Source organism: Microcebus murinus, chromosome 6 (assembly GCF_040939455.1).
Source record: "Microcebus murinus isolate Inina chromosome 6, M.murinus_Inina_mat1.0, whole genome shotgun sequence".
Lineage (NCBI taxonomy): Eukaryota > Metazoa > Chordata > Mammalia > Primates > Cheirogaleidae > Microcebus > Microcebus murinus.
The window spans coordinates 110,633,132-110,640,549 of record NC_134109.1 but is presented as its reverse complement, the minus strand read 5'-3'; the positions used below and the strand labels follow the sequence as shown (position 1 = coordinate 110,640,549).

At 35.5% G+C, this 7,418-nt stretch overlaps 1 protein-coding gene across 5 annotated transcripts in view; it reads right to left on the bottom strand.

Moving 5' to 3' along the window:
• Window positions 1-7,418, bottom strand: part of PEAK1 (pseudopodium enriched atypical kinase 1) — a 285,583-nt gene that overhangs the window by 194,030 nt on the left and 84,135 nt on the right. The window lies entirely within an intron of this gene.

Below are 7,418 nucleotides of genomic sequence, written 5' to 3'. Positions count from 1 at the left end.
CTTGCGTGGCTAAAGATCAGAAAGGCACAAGTTTGTGTTACCACCAAAGATGAATGTGTCTTCTCTTATTCATGCAGGGTTTTATCTCAGAGTAAGATAACGGAAAAACCTTAAAAACCGCTGACAAATTATCCTCAGGGTTTTGAGGTTTACAGAAAGTTCAGCTACTACCACTAGTTTTAACTCTAATTCAAGCAACAAGTGGTAAATTTGTACTTCTGCCCATACCAGAGGAAGGACACATAAGGCTGCCACAGTCATAATTCATGACAGACATGCATTTTCCAGCAAGGAAAAACCCTACCTTTATAGCTCCAGAAAAACAACAATCTACATGTTGTGGTGGTATAACGTTGAATACACTGTATTTATAAAATTAAGCAGCTGATCACAGATTGGAAATGATAGTAATAGGCAAATGTAATGGTGTAATAAAGTGAAGGAAGCAATCATACATTAAATAAATCATCAACTATACCAGTTCCTGTCACCCAACTATCCTTTATCCCCACCTTTTATTTAATCCACCCAAAAAGCCTGGATAAACAGCTTTTTCTGATCTCTGAATTAAACACCAAATAGTATTAACATTTCATAGGTTCTTTCAAACAATTTGCTTTTGTATATTTTTGATTTGCCTTAAAAACATATGAACTTATTTTATATGCAATCACTAATGGAAAAGGACATAGTGGTGGGTAATCAAAAACATTCGAACCATCAAAATTTTATATATTCAAGCTGGGCATGATAGCTCATGCCTGTAATCCCAGCACTTTGAGAGGCAGAAATGCTTGAAGCCAGGAGTCTGAGACCAGCCTGGAAATCATAGTGAGACCCCCATCTCTAGAAAAAATAAAAATAAAAATATTGGTCAGGCATGGTGATACATCCCTGTAGTCCCAGCTACTTGGGAGGCTAAGGCAGGAGGATAAGTTGAGTCCAGGAATTCAAGGTTACAGTGAGCTATGATCAGACCACTGTACTCTAGCCTGGGCAACAGAGCAAGACCCTGCCTCTAAAAAAAAAAAAAAATTATATATTCAAATAGGGTGATAAAAGAGTTTAAGCCATTAAGCCAAGATATATGAGAACTGGGGCATTCATCCTGGAAGAAAAATTACTAAGGGAGGACACAGTGATAGTAGCTATCTTAAATACATGAGTTGTCATTCCATAAAAAGTGCTAAGAACTAAAGCCAGTGGATCAAAACTGTAAGGAGGCAGAGTTCACTATATGGATGACAATCTCATATATATGTGGCAGAGAACACTCAGAAACTAAGTGACACTGAATGAGGTATCTGGACTAAAACTCAATGACGCTAAAGCTTCTTTCAACCCTTAAGTCACTGACTTTATAATATGTTTAAATTTATGACCTAATCTGGATATTTTTCAGTTCATGAAGTCATACAAAAGTTCTAACTGAGGCTTCGGTTTGGTGGTTCCTGAGTCATTCCTTTTACAAATCTCTTATGGTCCTAGCATGGTAATAGCACCATTTAAGCAAAACTTTGATTACTCAGAACTTTTTTCAACAAAGTAAACAACTGCTTTCTCTGTATGTTTCTTAACAAAACAAAACCAAAAACCAAAACCAAACCGAAACAAAAAAAAAAACTACCAAAGAAACCAAAACTAAAAATTAGAGAAAATGGTTTGGGCTATAAAAAAAGGTTTTGAGCAATGGAATCTAAGGTACTAAGAGCCATATTTAAGGAACTGACCAGGAAGTCCAGACAGGACAGGAATCTAATGGGATGAGTGAAATGAGAGTCTTATACAAGTGAAGGCTCTTATTAATAGAAGGGTGGAAGCAGAAAGACTGTGTGTGCATGTGTGTGTTGGGGACAGGGCATATGGGGACTCTGTACCAACTTCTCAATTTTTCTATAAATCTAAAGATGCTCTTAAAAAACTGTTTTTAAAAATTCAATAGCTACCTTTAATACCACCATAGTGTTAACACTTTGAGACATAATTTATCAGTTTTGTTTTCCGTTATGAGCATGGGTATTCACATAGCCAACAGGTTTATAGTCTTTCATTCAGTTAAATGATTAGTACATGTTCATTGTAGAAAAATTAGAAAATACAGATTAATAAAAAAAGATTCTCAGGGGGGAGAAAAAAATTCTGTAATGTTACTACCCACAAATAAAGATGATTGCCATTTTCATATACAGCCTTTCAGCTGTGTATATATTAGGTTATTAAGTACAAAATGTCTGATTTCCTTAAGTACTAAGTTTGATAGCTGATATCTCTGACATTTTGCTTTGACATTTCTTGTTTTACTTTTATTATTATCAGTCTTTCAAACACATGTTTTGGCTTCTGATTATCTTTCAATTATTTTAGAGCAGTTTTTGTGAAACCATGGATAATTCAAAAATTTAAGTTATTTTTGAATATGAGTTCTGTCTCGGGACCAATGCAGTGCAGACAGCTCAAAATATCAATGAAATGTTTGGGAAGGATGTGGCTAATGAACACATAGTACATCGATGGTTTCAGAAGTTCCATTCTGATGATTTTAATCTTAAAAATGAGCCACATGGGTGTCCTGAGACCAAGGTGGATAATGATAGCTGAAAACTGTAGTGGAAATGAGTCCATCTCGACTTACGCGTGAATTAGCAGCAAGGTTTGACGTTACCATTCTAACAATATTGGACCATTTGAAACAAATGGGCAAGGTAAAGAAGCTGGACAGATGGGTACTGCGTGGATTAAATGAGTGTCAGAAGAGAAATCATCTCGAAGCTTGCCTTTTTTTGCTGTCACAGAATAAAGGCGAGCCATTTCTACAGCATATTGTGACATGTGATGAAAAATGGATTCTTTTTGACAATCACTGCTCAGAACAATGGTTGGATACAGGTGAAGTGCAGAAACACAGTCCTAAACCGAGTATTCATCAAAAAAAGCTAATAGTGTCTGTTTGGTGGTCCAGCCCTGGTATTCTCCACTACAGCTTCATGAAACTGGTCAATCAATGACAGCAGATGTCTAGTGCAACCAACGGGACAAAATGATGAGCACGCTTGTGAGTAAGCAGCCGAGATTGGTCAATAGAGACAGGCCAATCCTCTTGCAAGACAATGCTCAACTGCATGTTTCACAAACAATGCTGCTCAAACTACAGAAGCTGGACTTGGAAACTCTCTGTCAGCCACCATATTCACCAGACCAACTGACTTCACTTGCACCAACTGACTACCACTTCTTCCAGGCTTTGGACCACTTGTTCCAAGAAAAAGTATTCAATTCTCAACAAGCTGTGGAAAACACCTTTGCCGATTTCACTGCCACTTGTTCCACAGGCCACTTCGCCACTGGCATAAACAAGCTACTGTTAAGATGGCAAAACTCTGTACGGACAGTTTAGGCGCATACTTGGATTTATTGTACTGCTTCTTGTTTGAGACATGATAAACTACACTTTTGATTTGAAATTGGACATTTCATATTTAATGACCTAATATATATCTATTCATCTATGTACTACTCCTTACCCATTTCCTAATCTATAGATAGACATGCTTAGAGTTTACCTCAAAGGTACTTTCTCTGAGGACTCATCCCAGGTTTCTGAAGCAGGTTAGGTCCCTTGGACAAGCACTTGGATAGCTCCCTGTACTGCTCTTTCTTAGTGCTTATCGCATTTGTAATCAAATAATTAATTGAGAAATTAATCATTATTACTAACGTCTGTCTTCCTACTAAAATGTAAGCTTCATATATTATTCATCATAGTTTCCCCAGCATGGTGCCTTAAACACAGCAAGCATTCATTAAATTGGAGCTGAATAAATGAATGAATACTACATGTACACAGTGAAAAAACTATATAGTTATTAAAACCATATTTACAGTTATGGGAAAATGTTAAAGATATGTTAGTGGAAAAGATGCAAAACAATGTGCACAGCAAATTCCCACCCTCTCCTTTTTTTTGAAACAAGCTGAGTTCTGTCACCCAGGCTAGAGTGCAGTAGAGTCATCATAGCTAACTGCAACCTCTAACTCTTAAGGTTCAAGTGATCCTCCTGCCTCAGCCTCACTAGTAGCTGGGACTACAGGCGTGTACCACCATGCCTGGGCTAATTTTTTCTATTTTTAGTAGAGACAGAGTCTCGCCCTTGCTCAGGCTGGTCTCCAACTTCTGAGTTGAAGTGATCCTCCCATCTCGGCTTCCCAGAGTGCTAGGATTACAGGCATGAGCCACAATGCCTTGTCCCAGTTTTTGTTTCAATAATAACAAAAGCTTACTTTGTGGAAAGAGAACTAAATAGAACATATAACAAACAGTTCACAGTAGTTAACTTTGGGTGGGGAATTTCAGTAGGCTTTCACTTTCTAGTGTATATATTTGTCATATTTTAATTTTTAATACATATGCATTATTTCTATAAACAAAAAACAAAGATAAACCATGTATTCATTATGGAAAAATCAGAAAATAAAGATAATCAAAAAAACAAACTTGTTATTGTCAATCTCATTACACTAGACACAACTAGTTAACATTTCAGTATATTCTGTTTTAATTCGAACCATGCATGTTTATTTTTATTTGACATGGTCTAGAAAAATTTATATTTTGACTTTTATGTCTCATTTTATCCTGACAATCACCTCTCAGGTAGACAATCCTTGGCCACAGAAGAAGTGGCACAAAGGGATTGAATGATGAGCATGCAGTCCCAGGGCTGGTTAAAAACAGAAGAAATGGCTGGGCACAGTGACTCATACCTTTAATTCTATCACTTTGGGAGGCCTAGGTGGGAAGACTGCTTGAAACCAGACGTTGAAGACCAGCAAGAGCAAGACATATCTTTACAAAAAAATAGAAAAATGAGCTGGGTGTGGTGATACACACCTGTAGTCCCAGCTTCTTGAGAGGCTGGAGGATCACTTGAGCCCAGGAGTTTGAGGTTGTAATGAGCTATGATGACACCACTGTACTCTAGACAGGGCAACAGAGCATGACACTGACTCAAAACAAAACAAAAAAACTGAAGAAATGATCTTTTGTCCTTCCTTCTGTTAATACGGTATATCACATTGATTTATTTGCATATGTTGACCCACCCTTGCATCCGTAGGATAAATCCTATTTGATCATGATAAATAATCTTTTTAATGTGCTATTGAATTTGGTTTCCTAGTATTTTGTTGAGGAGTTTTGCATCTATTTTCATCAGAAATACTGGCCTATATAGTTTTCTTTTTTCATTGTATCTATATCTGGTTTTGGTTTCAGGGTGATACAGGCCTTGAAGAATGAGTTTGGGAATATTCCCTCCTCCTTAATTTTTTGGAATAGTTTAAGTAGGACTGGTATTAGTTCTCCTTGGAATGTTTGGTAGAATTCAGCAGTGAAGCCATTGGGTCCTGGGCTTTTCTTTGATGAGAGACTTCTTATTACTGTTTCTATCTTATTACTTGTTACTGGTTTAGGCAGGTTTGAGATTTCTTCCTGGTTCAATCTTGGTCGGCTGTACGTGGCTCAGAATGCTCAGAATGTATCAATTTCTTCTAGATTTTCCAATTTATATGCATGTAGTTGCTCGTAATAGTCTGTAATGATCCTTTGAATTTCTGCAGTATCAGTTGTAATGTCTTCCTTTTCATTTCTGATTCTATTTATCTGGATCTTTTTTTTTTCATAGTATGGCTAAAGGTATGTCAATTTTGTTTATCTTTTCAAAAAATTAATTTTTTGTTTCATTGATCCCTTGGGTTTATTCTTTCTTTCAATTTCATTTATTTCTGCTCTGATCTTTATCATTTCTTTTCTTATACTAATTTTGGGTTTGGTCTGGTATTGTTTTTCTAGTTCTTTAAGATACATTCTTGGGCTGTTTATTTAAAGCTTTTCTATTTTTTTGATGTAGGCACTTATTGCTATAAACTTTCCTCTTAGTATGGATTTTTCTGTATCTCCTAGGTTTTGATCTGTTATGTTTTCATTTTTATTTGTTTTCAGAAATTTTAAATTTTCTTCTTAATCTTTTTGTTGATCCGCCAGTCATTCTGGAGCATGCTATTTAATTTCCATGTGTTTATATAGTTTCCAATGTTTCTCTTGTTATTGATTTCTAGTTTTATTCCATTGTGGTCAGAGAAAATATTTGATTGATATGATTTCAATTTTTTTTTTATTTTTAAAGACTTATTCTGTGGCTTAACATATGGTCTATCCTTGAGGATGACCTATGAGCTTTGGAGAAGAATGTGTATTATGCAGCTGTTAGATGAAACAGTCTGTGAATATCTATTAGGTCTATTTGTTCTACACTACAAATTAAGTCCAATGTTTGTTAATTTTCTGTCTGGATGATCTATCCAATGTGGAAAGTAGGGCACTGAGGTCTCCAACTATTATTGTATTGGGGTATATCTTTCTCTTTAGCTCTGATAATATTTGCTTTATATATCTGGGTGCTACTGTGCTGGGTACATGGAAAGATACTCCATGCTCAAGGAATGGAAAAATCAATATTGTTAAAATGTCCATACTACCCAAAGTAATCTATAGATTGAATGCAATCCCCCAATATATTCAGAATTGTTCTACCTTCTTGCTGAATTCACCCCTTTGTTGTTATATAATGATCTTCTTTTTCTCTCTTTTCAGTTTTTGTCTTGGAATCTATTTTATCTTATAGAAGTATAGCCACTCCTGCTCTTTTTTGGTTTCCATTTGCTTGAAATATCTTTTTCCATCCCTTTATTTTCAGACTGTGTGTGTCTTTATAGGTGAATTGTTTCTTGCTGACAACATATAGTTGTTTCTTATTTTTTAAATCCATTCAGCCACTCTGTGTCTTTTGATAGGAGAGTTCAGTCCATTTACATTCAATATTATTACTGATAGGTAAGGAATTACTTTTGTCATGTTGTTATTTCTGGTTGTTTTGTTGTCCTCTTTCTTCCTTCCTTCCTGTCTTCTCCTGTGTAAAAGTGGTTTTCTCTGGTAGTGTGTTTTACTTTCTTGCTTTTTATTTTTTAAGTCTCTGTTGTATGTTTTTTGATTTCTTGTTACCATGAGGCTTCCAAAACACATTTTATAAACAATTACTTTAAACAGATAAGGACTTAACTCTGCTTACAAAAAATAAACAGCCAAGCAAAAAGAAATTACATTTTAACTCCATTCCGCACCCCTGCTTTTTGACTTTTTGTTGTTTACGTTTATATCTATTAATACTATCTAAAAAGTTACAAAGTAGTTATTATTTTTGATAAGTTTGTCTTGTAGTCTTCCTACTCAAGCTATAAGTGGTTTACACACCACAATTACAGTGGTATATAATTACTTTCAGTAAAGTTGCAAGATACAAAATCAACATACAAAAATGAGTTGGATTTCCATATGCCAGGAGCAAACAATCTGAAAAAGAAGC